At 39.1% G+C, this 20,043-nt stretch overlaps 1 non-coding gene and 1 pseudogene across 1 annotated transcript; one reads left to right on the forward strand and one right to left on the reverse strand.

The window, feature by feature from the left end:
* Window positions 1-10,887: 10,887 nt before the first annotated feature.
* LOC112088263 lies at window positions 10,888-10,992 on the forward strand. Its single transcript, XR_002900430.1, has one exon. It is a non-coding gene; the product is annotated as a small nucleolar RNA R71 (small nucleolar RNA).
* A 4,066-nt stretch (window positions 10,993-15,058) lies between these two features.
* On the reverse strand, window positions 15,059-15,879 carry LOC18022268 (annotated as a pseudogene).
* Window positions 15,880-20,043: the final 4,164 nt, after the last annotated feature.

The following is a 20,043-nucleotide window of genomic DNA, read 5'->3' on the forward strand; positions in this document are numbered from 1 at the left end:
TTCTTTTTGGGCTGATCTCTCTCTCCCAAGATGGCTTGGTAGTATTGAGATCTAGATAAATTAGGCGCAGTGATCACATTTGGTTCAATAATTTGTTAAAATAACACACTGATTAAAATTAGGCGTAGTGATCACACTCTGGCTGATATCCTAGCAAAGCAAGCTTCAAGTTTGTTTGCTCTGTCTCAGGGATACCTTCAATCTATTAATGTAAATCGTTTGCTAAAAAAAAAAGAAAAAAAACACACTCTGATTTCAGTCTCAGGGACCCCCTTTAATCTATTAATATAAATCGTTTGCTCAAAAAAAAAAGAAAAAAAAAACACTCTGATTGCATTAACAGAATAGCTTGTTAACTTTTTGCAGAAAATAATAGGTTTGGCTGGTATGTCAATTGTCAATTTAATAGCAGGATAGGGTAAAAGTTTAATAACAAAATAAAGTTCTATTTATTAGATGAATAAAGTTCTGAGGAAAAGTATTTTCATTTCTATTATTTCATTTTTATTATTGTAAATTTAGTTTTTTTTTGTGAAAAAGATATATACTATGTCTAATAACCCAACTTTCGGTTTTAAAATATTTCATATTGGATTTTTCAATTTGTTTTTATTTTAAAAGTTCATTTGTCCAATTAGATAAAAGTCTAAGTATAACTATTTTCTCTAATCTATTTTCTCTAATCTATTTTCTCTAATCTATTTTTTTTTTTTAGCAAAGATAAAACTCTAACTTTTCTACTTTTCCTCTTTCTGGACACCTTCCTCTTCTCTAACCGCCGCTTTGCATGACGTTTTTCCGGCGAACCATGATGAGCCACGTGACAATTCACATATTAATCCAAAACCCTGAGTCTTAAGTTTTTGAAATGACCAAGTTTTTCCAGTATCAGATGTCAGATCTGCCCAAAAGGAGGAAAAGGCGTATCTTCAACCAGAAAGGCAAAAGTGATGACTTGTTTCTCTCATCCTCTCTTTCAAATACATGTTTGCTTGTAGTTTGTCTTTTTTAAACTAAAACTTAAATTTGATTGCTAGGATGTGGTAGATGAATATTAGGGTTTGCTATTGATCGATGATTGATGGTTGCTTGGAAGAAAAGTATAAAATATAGATTTAAAAACTATGAAACCCTAAAATATGGAACCTTGCTTGATAACCTATTTAATATCTCTTCGTTATAATTTGTTATTGAATGTGCATTCTACATGAATGGAAAGATTATTATTATTAAAACTAGTATTGATTGTTGATTGTTAAGAATGTTTGATATATTAGAACTGTTTAGGGACCCGTCACAGGAGACCCCTGTGAGTTGGGCTTGCCCATGACCGTGTCAGCAGTTCCCAACACCGGGAGGTTATAGCAAACCTCCGAGAATGTCTGCTAAGCTTTGTTTGTGAACTTGTGATCTCTAAACTTTTTTTTATTAAGAGATGTGTTAATTTGTATGCAAACTACCTTTTAGCTCAAAGCCCTAGTCTAACATTGAGTTGGACTTGGACAAACGTGATTATACGTTGCTCATCATTAATCTAATGCAGTTGCCAAAACATCTTAATGCTTCATTATGATACAGACAACCAAAAATGTTGTAGATTCTGTTCAATACACCAGAAACGATACTACAAGAAAACACCAATTTAGCGACAGCAGAAAATGTCGTTAAGCAGTCGTAACTCAGCCTGTTACGTCTGATTAGCGACTGAAAAACAGTTGCTAATCTTTAGTCGCTAATTCCAACAGTCGTAAAATAGTCGCTCATTTGTGACTGAATTACGACTAATTTGTATGTGATATACATTGCCGTAAATTAGTCAGTCGGCAAATATAGCAACTATTTTATGACTACATATGCGACTCAGTTACGACTATCATGCAGTCGTATTAATAATATATGAATAGTAGCTAATTAGTCATTAAATATAACGACCAAGTTACGACTGTTTTGTGACCCATTTACCTACAAATTAGTGACTGTATACCGACTGATGTCGAGAAATGAATAGTAATTTGTTGTAATTTTACGACTGATTCGTTTCTGATCTGTGACCATTTTCCAACTAATTTATGACTTTCTGGCGACTATTTTGAGCATCGTATATTCAATTTGGTATTGCTATTTAGAAACCCCCAATTTAAAACCCTGATTACAAACAATGCTGTAAAAAGGCTTTTGTGAATTCTAAAATCATGATGAATATTTAAAAAGCAAAAGAACAAATAATTTACGTAAAAGTCAATACAACCATACAAACCAAAAAATCTCAAATGGTTATAAAAACAGTTCTAAGGTTCTAAAAAAAGTGAGAAGATACCTACTCTTCTAAGGTGGTACTTGAGGTTTGAGTTACATTTGTTGTCGGATCAGCAGGTGTTGGAGTGGTAGACTTCACAGCAGGAGTGGTCGATAGAGGAGTTTGACTAGCAAAAAAATCATTGAACCGTGGATCAGTTTGAGTCAAGTACCTTTCAACCATCGTGAGCTTCTCGAGCTTGGCTTCTTGCGCAGCTGAAGCTTTGGCAAACTCTGCTTCACGCCTTGCATTCTCAGCCGCTTGGAGCTCTATTTGGTGTTGAGCTTGTTGAAGCTGTTCCAGCAGAGTGTTGTAGGATGCAGAGCTTCCTGGGTACTTCCTCTTGCCATTTACATACACGTTAGAGAGGCTACCAACTCCATAAGGTACTCCTCTTTCACTCATAATAGTGGACTGCAAATACAAAAAAAAGAGTCAGACATATGATTCATTAAACTCAAACTATGTTAGAATCAAAGGAGAAGGAGAAGCAAAAAAAAACCAAATAAGAAAACAGAACCGTACCTGTAGGAACAAGTCATTCTCCTCTTCTACAGTTAGCTCTCGACGAGGTGATGTACCCTCAGGATTCTCTGAGTTTTCAGTCCTGATGGCACACAACTTGGCTTCCAAGTTTTTCTGGTAAGTCTCAGCCACTCTCTTTGCCTTTCCATCCACATAACTCTCATCCTTTTTTGTATGAGTCTTGATGAACACTTCACCAAGACTCACCGGTCTACCTAATTCCTCTTCCTGAAATGATAAACCAAAATATGTCAAAGCGAAGTTATTAATCATATTCCTAAGACTCTAACACTTAATGAATAATAAAAGAATAGAAAGTTACCATTTCTTGCTGGATTTGCAGATAGGATTTCTGACCTGAGTAATGAACGTGAGGACCAAGACTGCCACGTTCAGACAACCGAGCAGCTGAAGTGGTTGAATTCTTTTATTTGGCTTCTTCTGTGTCCCAATGCGCAGTCATTTTTTCCCAGAGTGTATCGCCGATCCAGTTAGGTTGCACTCTTAATGTCTTTACGGTGCTGACCATATCCTTCATCCAGCTTTTGCAAATACTCTCAAACTTGGCTTGAATCACACCAGTGATCAAGGGATCCCAGGTGTGGGTTTTCTACAATAACAAGAGACAAAGAGATAATGTTAGAATAATACATAGTTACAAACACAATAACAAACACATAGAAAAAAAGGAGGATCTTACCGCAAATTCTACGAAGTAACGCTCTTTTCTGTCACGAGGCACACGAGTCCAGCTGTAGAAAGGGCCATCAAACGTGTTGGTGAAGACCTTAGTAATCTTCCGGGTAAGTGAGGACTTGTCACGACCAAACCTACATACAAAGAAAACAAAGGAAGCAGTCATCAAGATCATCATTTGAAGAAGGAAACAAATCAAGCTAGAGGAAGTAGACTTACCACGTTGTACCCAGTTTCTCTATGGGAGACAGTACCATAGTATAAGCCTCTCTTCCAGGCTTCGTGAGCAAGGCATTAAGAATCCTTAGCTGGTCTTCAGAGAGATTGACATCACTGTCTTCTTCTTCTGAATGATCTCAAAATGCAGCTTCTTCACCACCATAATGAGCTTGTTGAGAGTGTGGAGAATTACCTCCTTCTTGAGATAATGGAGAGGCTCAGTTTTGAGAGAAAGAAGACGCTCCAAAAGCTCCTTGATGAGATTGAGGTGATGCAGAATGCTGCCGATGAGGTTGCTCTTGGAACAGGTGTTGAGGAGATGGAGATAATCGAATTTGAGATTGTTCTGACCTTCTAGGTTGAGGCGGTGGTTGCGACTCAGGGAATCCTTGTTGCAAGCTCTGGAAGAGCTCCATCGGCGGTGGATAGTCTCGGACATGTGTCGGCGCATAGGTTGGGACCAGCGGTGGTGGAGATGTCGTCGGTATGAACTAATACCGACTGGGTAAGAGAGTAACGGCTGCTCCTCCTCGTGCTCATCCGCGTCTCTTCCTTCCACGACCACCCATCAGATTCCAAGAGAGGCTTGAGATCGATGCTCGTTGGAAATTTTGTGATGGGATTCGAAGATTAGGGATTTAGGGTTTGAGGAGAAGCAAATCAATCGATTAGAACTGAAAATTAGGGATTATCGATCGATTTAGAAGGGTATGGGATCGTTTATCTGTCAATTTAGGGTCGAAATCGGATCGAAAGGGATCGATTTGAAGGGAGATTTTGGGATTTGGGGAATTAGGGTTCGTTGAATAGAAGACTGCTTTGAGGATTTCTCGCGATTAAGGGTTAATCGGGTTGGTTAAGTGGGCTTGGTTTAATTATTGGGTCTGTTAATGGGATTAGAGGTGGGCTTAATTGGCGGGTTAAATTTTGGACCTTTAGTAGTATATCAATAGCAAATCAGTCGGTAAAATTCTAATTTTTGTAAAAAAAAACCAACACAATTTATCTTACAATACAACAATTTTATTCAGCAATTGTAATTTTAAACATACATAGATTAGTAAGGATTCTCTTCATCTTCATCATCATCATCATCAGATGATGATAAATTACACATAAATTCATCTTCTGGTTCTGCATCTCTGACATCGAAATCGAGATTTATTGGGCTTACTCTATGTACTCGATTTTCAACAACGATATCTTCAATTGTGGTCCGCATAACATCATCACCACTCTCTTGTTGCAAGAGAGTTAGTTCTTTATCTTCATAATGTCCTGAAATATTCCCTCTTAGATTCACTTTTAAGACGTTTAGCCACAACTCCTTTGGTTTATTTCGGTATGGATATGGAATATAACAAACTTGATCTGCTTGGGAGGCTGTGGAATAAAAATATGAATACAAAAATGAATACATCATCATTATATTTATTGAGTTAGATATTAGTTTATATATTTATATATTATGCGTACCTAGAATAAATGGTTCGTATTTGTTGTATTTTCTTGATGAAAGAACGTCAACGACACCACCATTGCTCCTTCGAGTGCCTCTACCAATTACAGGGTCATACCACTCACACTTGAAAAGTGTGATTTTCAAATTTGTCATCCCGTCGAGTTGTATGATATCAGTTAAGATCCCGTAAAAATCAGCTTCATCAGATGCATCGGTGTAGTTTTCTCCTTTAACACACACTCCAAAGTTACATCTCTTCCGTCCTATGCCATGGTTCTGTATATGAAACAAATATCCTCTCGTAAAGTAAATAGGCCAGGTTTTGACTTTATTGACTGGTCCGTGAATTATATTCTGAACCCAAATAGGAAAAGGATTTGTGGCGTTCCAGCAAGTAACCTGCACATATAAATATATGTATACATTATTAATCTGTTGATGGAAAACGTACATAGTTAGTAAACATATAGAAAACGTACATAATGTTTCACCCATGAAGAATATTCATCAGCTCTTTTTGCAGCGATTTCTTTATCAGAGTATTGGATATTTTGTGCAAATATAATCCTCAAACATCCTGTACAATACAAACATATATTATCTTTTTCTGAAAGCCATATTTTGATACTAGAAATGATACTAGATTATACATCTGAAAAGGATGAAATTCGATATACCTCTCAAATTGAAAGTAATTGCAATTTCGCAAAACATATGCATGTGCAATTTTGTGATTTTTTTCTGAAAGCCATATTTCATGCATTTGCCTACTTGGCCGACCTACGTGAGTAAATATATCAAGAATTCCGGGGACATCATATACAGGGACTTCACCTTCGTCAAATCTTGTTAACCTGTCCCAATATTTAATAATATATATGAATTCACATATTAATATAAAATTACCTTGTGGCCAATATTGACTTATTAATATGAATTCACACATTTGGATTTTACCTTGATTTCGTTTGTATATGATCGGAAAAGTAGTGCTTTGTAAAATAAGCAATCTCGTCATTGATATATGATTCAACAATTGATCCTGATGCATATCTTTTGTTCTATGCTTTTGCCTTCAGTTTTTTGAAAAACTTTTCAAAAGGATACATCCACCTATACTGCACAGGGCCTCGTAATTCAGCTTCATAAGGAAGATGTATAGGCAAGTGCTCTATTACGTCGAAAAATGATGGTGGAAAATATTCTTCAAATTGCATAAGATCAGGACTATGTTTTGTTTTAGGATTTGGACCCTGTTTTTTTTTGCAAAGTTCTGAAACATAAGTCACGAAAAAAATCCTCCAACACCTATATATATTAAAGTTCAATTAAGAATAAATTACTATAATCAGAACTTTTACATGTACCATTAAATCGACTACAAAGTGCCTGATAATGCTAGGTGGACCTTACGGTCCAAGAGTTCTGCAAAGATAAATGGAGGTAGCAGTTCCATGAAAACATGACAGTCATGACTCTTCATGCTGGAAATCTTTCCTTTTACTATATCAACACAAGCAGCTAAGTCTGACGCATAACAGTCTGGAAATTGTACCGCTTTCACACATTCCAATAATCTTCTTCTATCAGCTTCTTCCAATGTGTATACCGGAAAAGGAGCTTGACCATTTTCAGAAAGATGTAAGTGTGACCAATCAAAAAATCGTTCTATATCCAATCTTGAGTTGATAGTGTCTTTTGATTTACCCGCCACACTCATTAGAGTATTCATGATGTTATCAAAGAAATTCTTCTCTATATGCATCACATCAAGATTATGTCGGAGATTGAGGTCCCTCCAGTAGGGCAACTCCCAATATATACTTTCTTTGTGCCAGTTATGCCACGTCCTATATCCGGACATCTTTTTTCCATGACCGTTTCCACTGCAGTCAGACGTTTTTGCAGGATTGACAGTTTCTATTCGCTCACTATAAACTTGTTCACCTTATCAAAGACTCTGGTGGTGACTCATTTATAGTGTGTCTACCATTTAAAAAGTTTTTTTCTATTCTTTCGTAATGGATGACCATGAGAGAGAAACCTTCTATGACAATCAAACCAACACGTTTCTTCTATTATGCAGATAAAATGCCTTTGTATCGTCCAAACAAATTGGACAAGCCAATCTACCATGGTTCGTCCATCCTGACAACATGCCATACGCCGAAAAGTCGCTTGTCGTCCACATCAGCACAGCCTTTAGTTTGAAATTCTGCTGTAAAGATACATCGTATGGATCAATTCCAGTTGACCATAATTCTTTTAACTCCTCGATAAGAGGTCGGAGGAAGATATCAAGACTAGCACGCGGATGATTTGGCCCATAATTCAGTATTATGAGGAACAAGTACTCAGTCTTCATGCACATACCAGGGGGTAAATTATAAGGAGTCAAGATCACAGGCCATAACGAATGATTACGAGACATTGATGCGTGTCAACTGCGTGAGGGAACAAGTTTCACCCTTAATTAAAACAAATGAAAGCCAAAAGTGCACAGCTAACCAGTTGTAGTATTTAGGGATCGAATCCACAGATATTTGTGTGCCTGGTACTCTTCTACGATTTCTAACTTTATGTCTAGACTAGATTGGTTTTAGAGGTTGGTTGTTTGTCACGGACTAAACTAAAACTAAAGAAAACAAATAAATCTATCCTAGAAAAACAAGTAGAAAAATCGAATGAAAGCAAATGAAACAAGCAGAATATCGAACTAAAGTAGATAAAATGCAGATCTAATTAAACAAATAAAAAATCGATTGGTTTGTAAATTATGGCTAAAAGCGCTGAGCTTTCGGGAACTCTACAGGGATCATAATCGGTTTTTACACTAGGGTTGATAGATTGGGATCGACGGATATCGATATATAAGGTTCTAGAGCTAGAGTATGGCGGTATGACTACGTCACTGTCGTGATCATAACCAACTGTTTCTCGCAACCCTGACCAGTAGGTTTCCACTCTGGCCCTGGAAGGGAGAGAACGCAAGAACTGCACAAGACTCGTCAATACTCACGATCTCGCTGCAGGTAGGTTTCCACTCCTACAGAAAAATCGCCTGTTTCATTCTTGGGCTGATACTTAATGAAAACTTTCGCAACACTTACTATCTAGATCAGATACTAGGTGATCAATCAAGCATACATGCAATAAGAACGAGAATAAACAGAGAACAAGGTTAAAATTCCAGATCTATAAACCTAGATGTCTTAATCGATTATGAGAGCCCCTTTCGGAAACCCTAAGCTCAACTCGGGATCTACTCAGACATAGCTGAGGTCGACATCATCATTGGTTTTAATAAAAGTAATCAAAAACAGTAAAGAATAGAGATGAAAGAAAGCTTCTCTATTAAAGAACTCAGACTTGAACAATCTTCTGCAAAAATCGCATAAAAACGGCTAAAGGAAAAGGGTTTCTGTAAAGTATGAAGGGTGGTGTCTAAAAACGACCTAAATGACAAGTATTTATAGTCTTCAATACTCCATGGTCTCTAGGGTTCCGGAATTGAGGCTGAGAAATGACTTTGGGCTTCAGAAATATGGGCTTTAATTCGGAGTTGGCCGGTCGCGGTCGGGAATGACGTGACCGCGGGAAATAGGTGGTTGGCCGCGGTCGGGAAGCTTGTGACCGCAGGAAATAGGCTGGTGGCCGCGGTCGCGTGACTTGCTGGCCATCTTTGAGTGGCTCCGGGGCTAATGGAATATCTCGAGATCCAACCGTTGGAATGTCTCCAAACTAAGTGCATTTGAAAGCTGGTTGATTCTTCTATAAGTTGTCCAATTTTGAGGGTGATCAGACGGTGAGAAGGTCTTTGTCTCTCTATGAGAGTTCTGACGGTCTGCATTTATCCAAAAGAGTCTTTTTTTGTTTCAATTTGTGCCTCTTTATCCCAAATTACCTGAAAAGTCTTTTAAAATCCGAAAAAATAGAAATCCTTTGAAAACCTTTGAAAATGGAGTACAAACACCTGTAAAAGACATTAAGTTGTTTAGCTCGACGTGGGTATGAAGAATCAGGCTGATTTGAATGGCACTCCACTTGATGTGCCTTTATCACTTCCGGTCGCTGGTGGTTTCACTTCTTCTCCTTGTGGAGCCGTCTTCTTTCCTTTACTCTTCTTTCAGACTTTAACATTGTTTAAAACCCTTTTTGTGTTTTCGATCAGCTCCTGTATTTGGTCCTCACTAGTTTCTGTTGCGTCTGGTGGAATGATGATCTTGATCTTCGCAAAAGCTTTTGGCTTCTCCTTTTCTTTCTCTTTTGGCCGGTTTCCTTTGCTTGGAAAATCATCTAGGATAGTCGGATAAAACCTTCTGTGATCCACATTTAGGAAAACAGCATGCCGGTTTGCGTGATCGATTACAACTCCTACGGTAGCCAGAAATGGTCTTCCAAAAATTAGTGGCCTCTCCTTGTCTTTATCCATTTCCAGGATTGAAAATCTGCTGGAACAATCTTGTCTCCTACTAGAACTTGTAGATCATGAATCGCCCCTTCAGTATCTTTTTGAGATGAATCTCCAAAGATAACCTTGACTGTCGATGTCCTTAAGGTTTTAATGCCCAATTTTTTGGTAAATGTCTTTGACATAATGTTGACATTGGCTCCGGAATCGCACAGATAGTCTTTGAACCTGATTCCTGAATTGAAACATTGAAAAACAAAACGTCCCGGATCGTTGGCTTTTGTAAGCCTTGAAACGGTGATCGTTGAGGTACCTTGAATGGTGGCTGCTTGGCATCGACATCCTTGTAAAGTGGTACAAAGATTGGGATTTCTTCATCCTTTCCATCGGTTCTGGCTTCTTCTTCGGGCAGTGTGGTTATGGCATTGCAAAACCTCTTAGGGTTATCCTCAACTCTTCCTAGGAGGACTCCACTTTGCCTCTTCATAGAGTCGGCTGTTTGGGCAACTTGTACGTCTAGCTTGTTGACGTGCGAAGATAAGGCTTCAAACTTCCCGTTCAGGTCATTGTACATGCAGTCAACCTTCACGTTCATGTCTTTAGATGATTTCTCGTTCGTCATAAACAAGCTGTTGGATGGACTGCTCAAGTCTACCAATTTGTGAAGCTAGCTGGTTCGTCGTGACTCCCTGCTGTTGTACAAATTAATTGTTAAAACCCGTACCTTGATAGTTATATGGCTGTCGCGGTTGATAAGCTCCTGTCCCTCCGAAGTTTCCACCTTGGAACTTGTTTTGGAAGGATTTTTGCGGTGGTGGGTAGTACTGATCTTGATGATTCTCGAGATTGTTGTAATTTGCATTCCAGAAGTTGTTGTTGAAGCCATTGTTGAAGCGAACTGGATATGGTGCTAGTGCTCCTACATAGTTCACCTCTTCTTCTTGAAAGGCTTGATTAATGTGATCGATATCACTAGGTCCTTCATCTTCTGCGCCATTGTTGGTCTCACAAGCATGGATTGGGCGATTGTTGCTCTTCAAAAGCTGGCTCATCATGTTCTTTAACTCGGTTATCTCCTTGTTGTCTGTTCCGGTTTGCTTCGTCGAGCGATCGTATTCAGGAAAATCATTGCTATTGGCTTGAGCCAAATTCTCGATGAGGGCTCTTCCTTGTGCTATCGTCTTTTGTCCAAAATCTCCATTGCTAGCTGTATCAAGCGAAAGTTTGTATTTTGGTTGCAAACCTCGGTAAAAGGTGCCCAGAAGGCTTGATCCAGGAAATCCATGGTGGGGGCAATCACGTTCATACTCCTTAAAACGTTCCCAGGCTTCATAAAAAGGTTCAGTCGGTCCTTGCTGAAAGTTTGAGATCTTTGTTCTCAACAAGTTCGACCTTGACTTAGTATAGAAGTGATTCAGGAAAGCAGTTTTACACTCTTCCCAATTTGTAATGGATCCTGCAGGCAAAGATTTCAACCAACGGTGAGCTTTGTCTGCTAGTGAAAAAGGGAACAACTTACACTTTAAATAGTCTGCTGGAACTTGGTTTGTTCTCATCATGCTGCAGATTTCTTCAAAGAGCTCGATATGGTCCATTGGGTGTTCAGAAGGAACTCCATGGAATTGGTTTTGTTTCACCAATGAGATGACTTGAGGCTTGACTTCAAACTCATTCCGGTTCGGAAATGGAACTTGAATTGCAGATCGGTTCTGAAAATTTTGAGTAGGTGCATCAAAATCAGCTATGCGATGGTTCCTGGCTTGTCTTTGGTGTTGATTTGCTTGCTGAATAGGGCGGTAAACGCGTCCATTCGGCTGCATCCCCTGGTGGTCACCATCGACTGCATTGATAGGTGCATCAAGGTCTTCAGGTTCTTCTCTCTCGCGGTTTTGATGGTTTCTTGGAGGAACTTCATCCTCTTCGCCATCTTGTCGAGCATGATCACCTCCTCTGTGATCGTTCTCTTCATTTTCTCCATGTTCGGACCCATGTTGGTCCATATTTAAAGCTCGGTTAATAGGATCTCCAGGGTGGTCATCGTTGGCCATTCCTTGCGTTCGTCTAAGTCTTCGAAGTTCTCTTTCGTGTCTGTCTATCTCGTCTAGAATTGGAATGTTTTCTACAGGTCTGCGCCTGGTATTCATGCAATTCAAAGAAAAACAAAAGAAGGGAAAGATAATTCAGCAAAACTTTAAGAAAGAACTAGAGATCAGGTGTCTAGAACAGAAGTTAGAACAAGAAAAATAACAAAAGGCAGCGAAACAAATCCCCGGCAACGGCGCCAAAAACTTGATGCGTGTCAACTGTGTGAGGGAACAAGTTTTACCCTTAATAAAAACAAATGAAAGTCGCAAGTGCACAGCTAATCAGTTGTAGTATTTAGGGATCGAGTCCACAGAGATTTGTGTGCCTGGTATTCTTCTACGATTTCTAACTTTATGTCTAGACTAGATTGGTTTTAGAGGTTGGTTGTTTGTCACGGACTAAACTAAAACTAAAGAAAACAAATAAATCTATCCTAGAAAAACAAGTAGAAAAATCGAATGAAAAGCAAATGAAACAAGCAGAATATCAAACTAAAGTAAATAAAATGCAGATCTAATTAAACAAGTAAAAAATCGATTGGTTTGTAAATTATGGCTAAAAGCGCTGAGCTTTCGGGAACTCTACAGGGATCATAATCGGTTTTAACACTAGGCTTGATAGATTGGGATTAACGGATATCGATATATAAGGTTCTAGAGCTAGAGTACGGCGGTATGACTACATCACTGTCGTGATCATAACCAACTGTTTCTCGCAACCCTGGCCAGTAGGTTTCCACTCTGGCCCTGGAAGGGAGAGAACACAAGAGCTGCACAAGACTCGTCAATACTCACGATCTCGCCGCAGGTAGGTTTCCACTCCTACGGAAAAATCGCCTGTTTCGTTCTAGGGCTGATAATTAATGAAAACTTTTGCAACACTAACTATCTAGATCAGATACTAGGTGATCAATCAAGCATACATGCAATAAGAACGAGAATAAACAGAGAACAAGGTTAAAATCCCAGATCTATAAACCTAGATGTCTTAATCGATTATGAGAGCCCCTTTCGGGAACCCTAAGCCCAACTCGGGATCTACTCAGACATAGCTGAGGTCGACATCATCATTGGTTTTAATAAAAGTAATCAAAAACAGTAAAGAAAAGAGATGAAAGAAAGCTTCTCTGTTGAAGAACTCAGACTTGAACAATCTTCTACAAAAATCGCATAAAAACGGCTAAAGGAAAAGAGTTTCTGTAAAGTATGAAGGGTGGTGTCGAAAAATGACCTAAATGACAAGTATTAATAGTCTTCAATACTCCATAGTCTCTAGGGTTCCGGAATTGAGCCTGAGAAATGACTTTGGGCTTCAGAAATATGGGATTTAATTCGGAGTTGGCCGGCCGTGGTCGGGAATGACGTGACCGCGGGAATTAGGTGGTTGGCCGCGGTCGGGAAGCTTGTGACCACGGGAAATAGGCTGGTGGCCGCGGTCGCGTGACTTGCTGGCTGTCTTTGAGTGGCTCCGGGGCTAATGGAATATCTCGAGATCCAACCGTTGGAATGTCTCCAAACCAAGTGCATTTGAAAGCTGGTTGATTCTTCTATAATTTGTTCAATTTTGAGGGTCATCAGACGGTGAGAAGGTCTTCGTCTCTCTATGAGAATTCTGACGGTCTGCATTTATCCAAAAGAGTCTTTTTTGTTCCAATTTGTGCCTCTTTATCCCAAATTACCTGAAAAGTTTTTTAAAATCCGAAAACATAGAAATCCTTTGAAAACCTTTGAAAATGGAGTAAAAACACCTGTAAAAGACATTAAAGTGATCCATAAAAATGGTCAAAATCCGGTGTTATCAGACCTGCCAAATGGATTGAATCCATCTTTACATAATCCAAGATACACGTTACGGGTTCTTCAGCAAACCGGGGATGTAGATTTTGAAAATATTTCCACTCTGCAGCATCAGAGGGATGACACATTTCGCCTTCCTTTGCTTGGTTTTCAGCATGCCATCTCATTGCCGCTGCAGTCTTCTGGCTCTGATACATCCTCTTCAATCTATCACCAATAGGTAGATACCACATACGACTATATGGTATTCTGGTTCGTGAACGTCGTCCTTTGTTAGACTTATTTCTTGGTGACTGACATAATTTACACTCCTCCCACATTTCATCTTCTTTCCAGAAGATTGTAAAATTGTTAATACAAACATTGATTTTATGAAACGGAAGCCCCAAATTTCCCATCAATTTCTCTGTTTTGTAATGTGACTTGGTTGACTGATTTCCTTCTGGTAAATATTCCGTAAACAAAGATGCCCACGAATTCACACACTTTTCACTCATATTATAACCTACCTTATTTTGCATGAACCGAGCAGCTAAAGATAACTGCGAGTGACCTTCATGACAATCATTATATAATGGTTTTTTTCCCAGATTTTAACAAGTCGTAAAATTGTTGGGGATGGTTACACACCGGTTCTTGTACATTCTGATAACTATCATCTTGATGATAACTATCATCTTGATGATAGGTATCATCTTGATGATAATTACCATGAAATGCATCATTCACCATATCCACATATCTATCTCCTACTACATTACCCACATCTTCTTCACTCCAACTTAAATGAGTTGTATTACGATAACTAGTTCCATAATCTATAGTAATTTCTTCCCATGCTTATACCAAATATAGTAATCTGGCATGAACCCTTTACTGTACAGATGATTCTAAATTTTGTCTTCCGCCTAAAATTTATTATTTTTGCAAACACTACAAGGACAGTAAAATTTACCGCCATTACTCTGCGCTAGCGTCTGGTTGTTTTCAAAATTCATAAATTGTTCCACCCCGGAAACAAATTCTGTTGAGAAGTTTCCTGTCTCTTCATTGATCCGTTTATACATCCACTCTCTATTATTCTTATTACTGAAATTTCCATACATTATATCTTAGAAACGCTCTCCAGAATTTCGGAGCTTGTATCGATTATGTTTGTGAGTGAATGGAAGAGAGATGCGTGGCCTGTATAAATAGAAAATTTTACGACTAAATTGCTACTGATTTGCGTCTAAACTGCGACTGCCCTCTTTTAGTCGCAAAAAGCCAATACACCTACCATAAAAGTCATAACACATGTTTTTAATTAAGCGACCCGCCGCATAAGTCGTAATGTAGTCGTTATTTAACGACCAAAATACGACTGTTTTTATGAGCTACAAATCAGCAACTCTATTACGACTACTTGTCATTAGTCGCTATCCAGTGGCAAAACCGTCGTCAAACAGTCTTAAAATTTTATGACTGATTTTTCAGTCGTAAAATACAGTCGCCAATTTCATGTTTTCTTGTAGTACGAAGAGGAAAGGTACCGTCTTTAATCAGATGATTGACCCAAAACAAAAGATTCAGTGAAACCTAAGAGGAACAAACATTTGGAAACAACTCTGAGAATATCTCCATATTATCGTGATACTACCATCTTCAAGCTTAAACACCTATTCTCATAATAATCTTACTCTTCAGCGAAGTAAATAGAGTTTTGCAAGAATCCATTGAAATCATGAGCCAAACCGAGAAACAAGTATCAGTAGCCATCACAAACGCATTATCTCCCAATGACTTAGCTTCTACACATTTCCACAATTCCTCATCGATCTTGTAAACCTTAAAACCAGACGTTTTGGGAAAGAAGTTTCTTTTAGATGATTCGCGTTCCGTGTTCCCAGCATCGTCATGTATCACATAGGAATACCGAGGATCAAAGGGATGAACTTTCCTTTTCTTGATATTATCTTCAAGAAGACGATCAACAATGTAAAACTCCTCACAACAGTCCACTAATCTTCTGTCTCTCCAACAACATTTAGCGATGTTGTTCTTAACTAATGAAAGGAAATACCTGAAGATGCCGAGAACAGAACTGATCCACAAAACAATCCCATTAGAATCCAAGGTGTAAGATTAGCCCCTTTGTAACCACAATGTCGCAGAATTGAGCTTGTTGGTCTCTGATTCTGGTCCAGATCATTCCGTCCCAAAACGGGATCTTACTATCGCAGCCAACTCTGATGATTCGATAGTTTCCGCCGATAACAACTCTCCTGAATCCGAGAGTTTCCTTCTTCTTATTACACTGGTTTTCGATAATACACGCTGATTGAATCTCGATGATTCTGAGTCCCGAGAGATTGGTGCTTTTGAAGCTACGAATGCGGCTTAACCGCATGTGATTCAGAGGGTTTAGGAGATCGAGGACTTGCTTGGAGTTGGACTTTTAAGACTTTTAAGACATTTAACAGTCTTCAAAGATCTTTTTTCCAAGCATGCTTTTATAATTTTATTAAGTCTAAAGTCTTAAAAGCCACACTTTTTTATGTTTTTTATGTTTTGGTCATAGTTAAGAAAAGCTATTACAAAATAAAAGTGAAAAAAATATATTTATTTTTTTTCTCTCTCTCTCTTCCTCTAAGATTATTCAAATCTGTTTATAGATTTCTTATATTCATAACAAAATTTAATTAATTAATTATAATATTTTTTCTGTTTTTTTTAGATCCATTTTATATAACTTTTTTTTACCATATATTTTTTTAGAAATATCTAAAACTCTTTGTTAAATATAGGGTAAACTAATTTTTGAAAAACAAATTACTTGTTATTTTTAAAATAATAAACAGTTTTTACAGTTAAAAGTTTTTAAAGTCAAAAATTTTTAAAATCAACAGTCATAAATAAAAGCCAACAGCAAAAACTCTTACCAAGCATGCTCCGAGTGTCCCGTATCTGAGCCTCGCCGGGTCATACTTAATTAGCCAGCCCGAGGAGAAGGATGAGAGGGGGACAGTTTAATGTTAAATTTGATTGGTTACAAACAGTTGAATTATATAATTAAATGAAATTATTAAGTAGAATATTTTTAAACATTTATTTAGAAAATGGTGTTATTATATCGTTTAAATTTCATGTAGATGTAGATTTTTTTATTCACTTAGGAAGTTTTTTCCTTGATGACGTGGCGTGGCGACTCCAAAGGCGGCTAGGGTTTCTGTTTTTCAAAATTTCTTCAGCCGCAAGGATGGCGGCTCCGGTGGTTTTGAAGGCTCCTCCACCTCCTCTTCAGGCCTCGGACACCTCTGTGTCCAGTGCGGATGTGCTGGCGGTGGAAGGGGATTCTCAGCAACCATCAAAACCTCTTTTTTCAGCTGTTGTTCAGAAGAAGTCGGGTCTCTTGAAGCACGACCTAACGATCTTGATGGTTGAGGGATCTACTACAGTGGGTATTCCAGACAATATTATCGAAGGATCTGCTCCTCTCTGGGAGGAAATACTCATCGGAAAGTTCCTTGCGACCGCTCCTCATGTCGCAAAAGTTCACGTAATCGTAAACAAAATCTGGCCGCTTGGATCAAACTCCTCCAAAGTGGATGTTTTCTTTGTCGACCAGACAACAATGAAGTTTAAAATCCGGGATCCTACTACCCGTAATAGGATTCTACGAAGGGGAATGTGGAACATTGCGAATGTTCCGATGATAGTTTCTAAATGGTCTCCGGTGGAAGAAGAAGCTCAACCTGAGATCAAATCCATGCCGCTGTGGGTATGTCTGAAAAACGTACCACACAAGCTATTTCATGAGAAAGGTTTGGGTTTTCTTGCGAGTGCTGTGGGGGTCCCAAAACGTCTTCACCCAGATACTGAAATCTGCAAGAGTTTCGATGAGGCAAAAGTGTTTGTTGATGTCGATTTATCAAAGGATCTCCCATCACAATTTCGGTTCACTTCGGAGAAGGGTATCGACTCGGTGGTGGAATTTGAATACCCATGGCTTCCTCCTCGGTGTCCTTTCTGTTCGAAATGGGGCCACTTAGGGGATGCCTGTATGAAAAAGATTGGTCCCAAGACCATTCTCAAAAGGACAGCTGATACCACTAAAGCTTTTCCGCTTGCAGTTCGGGGAATCAGGGAATCAACTGTTGCTCCTCCACCAGTGGAGAAGGAGACGAATGGTATTTTCACTGCTGCCCAAACTCTGCAAAACACTTTAGAGAAAGTTGTAGACCGCGACGTCATTGATGAGGAAATTCATGAGAAAGAGGAAGGGGAATGGTGCTCCCCAAAAAAGACTATCAGCCAATCAGATCGACAGGGAGTGGAAGATATCTCTGTTTCTCCATCACGTTTCTTAGTTTTAGAGGGTACCGAGGATCAGGATACTGCCGCAGTCTCATCTGTCGAGTTGCAGTTGAAAAATAATTTGGGCTCTGGTTCTCACTCTGTCGAGGAACCTGGTGCCAGTCAAATTGAGAATTTGAAGCAAAAGGATAAAGCAGAGGGGCTTGGAACTCGTCCTCCTCTCCCTCGTGCATCAAAAACGGCCATTAAACCTTTGGTTGACCAAGATGCCCCTGTTGTTAGAGATTCGAGATCTAACACTGCGGGCAAAAGGAACCCAAAATCCAACAAATAATAGATGTCGGGCTTTGTGTGGAATGTGCGTGGTTTAAACAAAATTTCTAAGCATTCCATTGTTCGTAGGTGGATTCAGAATCAGGATTTTCAGTTTGGTGCTTTGTTGGAAGCTAAAGTAAAGGAGGGAAAGGCGTTGCGTGTGGCTGCGTCAATCTGTCGAGATTGGTCGGTTATTACAAACTACGAGTTTAGTCGCCTGGGTCGTATTTGGGTGATGTGGAGCCCCCAGGTGAGGCTTACTCCATTTTTTAAAAGTGGTTAGATGATCACAGTTTCAGTGAAGATTGAGGATAGGGATGAGGAGTTCTTCTGCTCTTTTATATACGCGTCGAATTTTGCGGATGAGCGTCGTGAGCTATGGAGTGATATTAGAGATCACCATAATTCTCCAATCATTAATAATAAACTGTGGATCTGTTTAGGTGATTTTAACGAGATTCTTGATGCGGAGGAGCATTCTCATTTCGAAAACTCTCCTTCCATCCCCTTGGGAATGAGAGATTTTCAGAGTTTAGTTAATGATTGCCAACTGGAGGATATGTCTTACCATGGACCGCTGTTTACATGGTGTAACAGACGGGAAGAGGGTCTAATTTCGAAGAAACTTGACCGAGTCTTAAAGAATATCAGATGGGATCAGGCTTTTCCGGTGTCATACAGTGTGTTTGAGGCTGGTGGATGCTCAGACCATTTGCAGTGTAGATTTCGGCTGGAAGCAGAGCAGGAAAAAGGGAAAAAGCCGTTCAAATTTTGTCAATGCTGTCGCTGAGTTAGCAGAGTTTTTACCGATGATGGAAACTTTCTGGGGTAACACTCAACCTATTTACTCTTCTACTTCTTCCATGTTCTGATTAGCAAAGAAACTCAAGGCTCTTAAACCTTCAATTCGATCGTTGGAAAAGAATAAATTGGGTAATCTCTCAAAGAAAGCTAAGGAGGCATATGAGGTCTTATGTGAGAAACAATCGGCAAATGCTTTAAATCCTTCTTTACAGAATGTTGAAGAGGAAAAATCTGCTTACAGGCGGTGGGATTCTATTTCTAAGCTGGAGGAAAATTTTCTTAAGCAGAGATCAAAGGTTCATTGGTTGCAGATTGGTGATGGGAACAATAAGACATTTCATAAAGCTGTTGCTTCTAGGGAGGCCACAAACTCAATACGTGAAATCAAGAGGAGAGATGGAATTGTGGTAACATCGGCTGATGAAATAAAAGCAGAGGCTGCGGGTTTCTTTTCGGAATTTCTGCAACATACTCCTGAGGATTTCGATGGTATTACAACCGATGATCTCCGTGATCTGATCCACTTCAGGTGTTTGACTGTGGATGGAAATAACCTTGTTAAGCCGGTTTCGGATGAGGAAATCAAAATGGTGCTTTTTTCTATGCCGAGTAACAAGTCGCCAGGGCCTGATGGCTTTAATGCTGAGTTTTACAGAGCTACGTGGTCGGTTGTGGGTTCAGAGTTCATCATTGCGGTGAAATCTTTTTTTGAAAAGGGATTCTTACCAAAGGGAATCAATTCAACAATCCTTGCGTTGATTCCGAAGAAAACGTCTGCTATCGAAATGAAAGATTATCGTCCGATTTCCTGTTGCAATGTGCTTTATAAGGTTATCTCAAAAATTATTGCCAACAGACTCAAAAGCATTCTGCCTCAGCTCATTGCAATGAACCAGTCAGCATTCATTCAGGATCGTCTTCTTATTGAGAACCTCCTTTTAGCGACAGAACTTGTGAAGGATTACCACAGAGATGCTTCCCCTGCTCGTTGCGCAATCAAAATAGATATCTCGAAGGCATTTGATTCTGTTCAATGGCCTTTTCTTCTTAATGTCCTTCGCGCTATGAACTTCCCTGATGTGTTCATACACTGGATCTCTCTCTGCATCACTACAGCCTCATTCTCAGTTCAAGTTAA

This window comes from Eutrema salsugineum, unplaced genomic scaffold, assembly GCF_000478725.1.
Source record: "Eutrema salsugineum unplaced genomic scaffold, Eutsalg1_0 scaffold_15, whole genome shotgun sequence".
Taxonomy (NCBI): domain Eukaryota; kingdom Viridiplantae; phylum Streptophyta; class Magnoliopsida; order Brassicales; family Brassicaceae; genus Eutrema; species Eutrema salsugineum.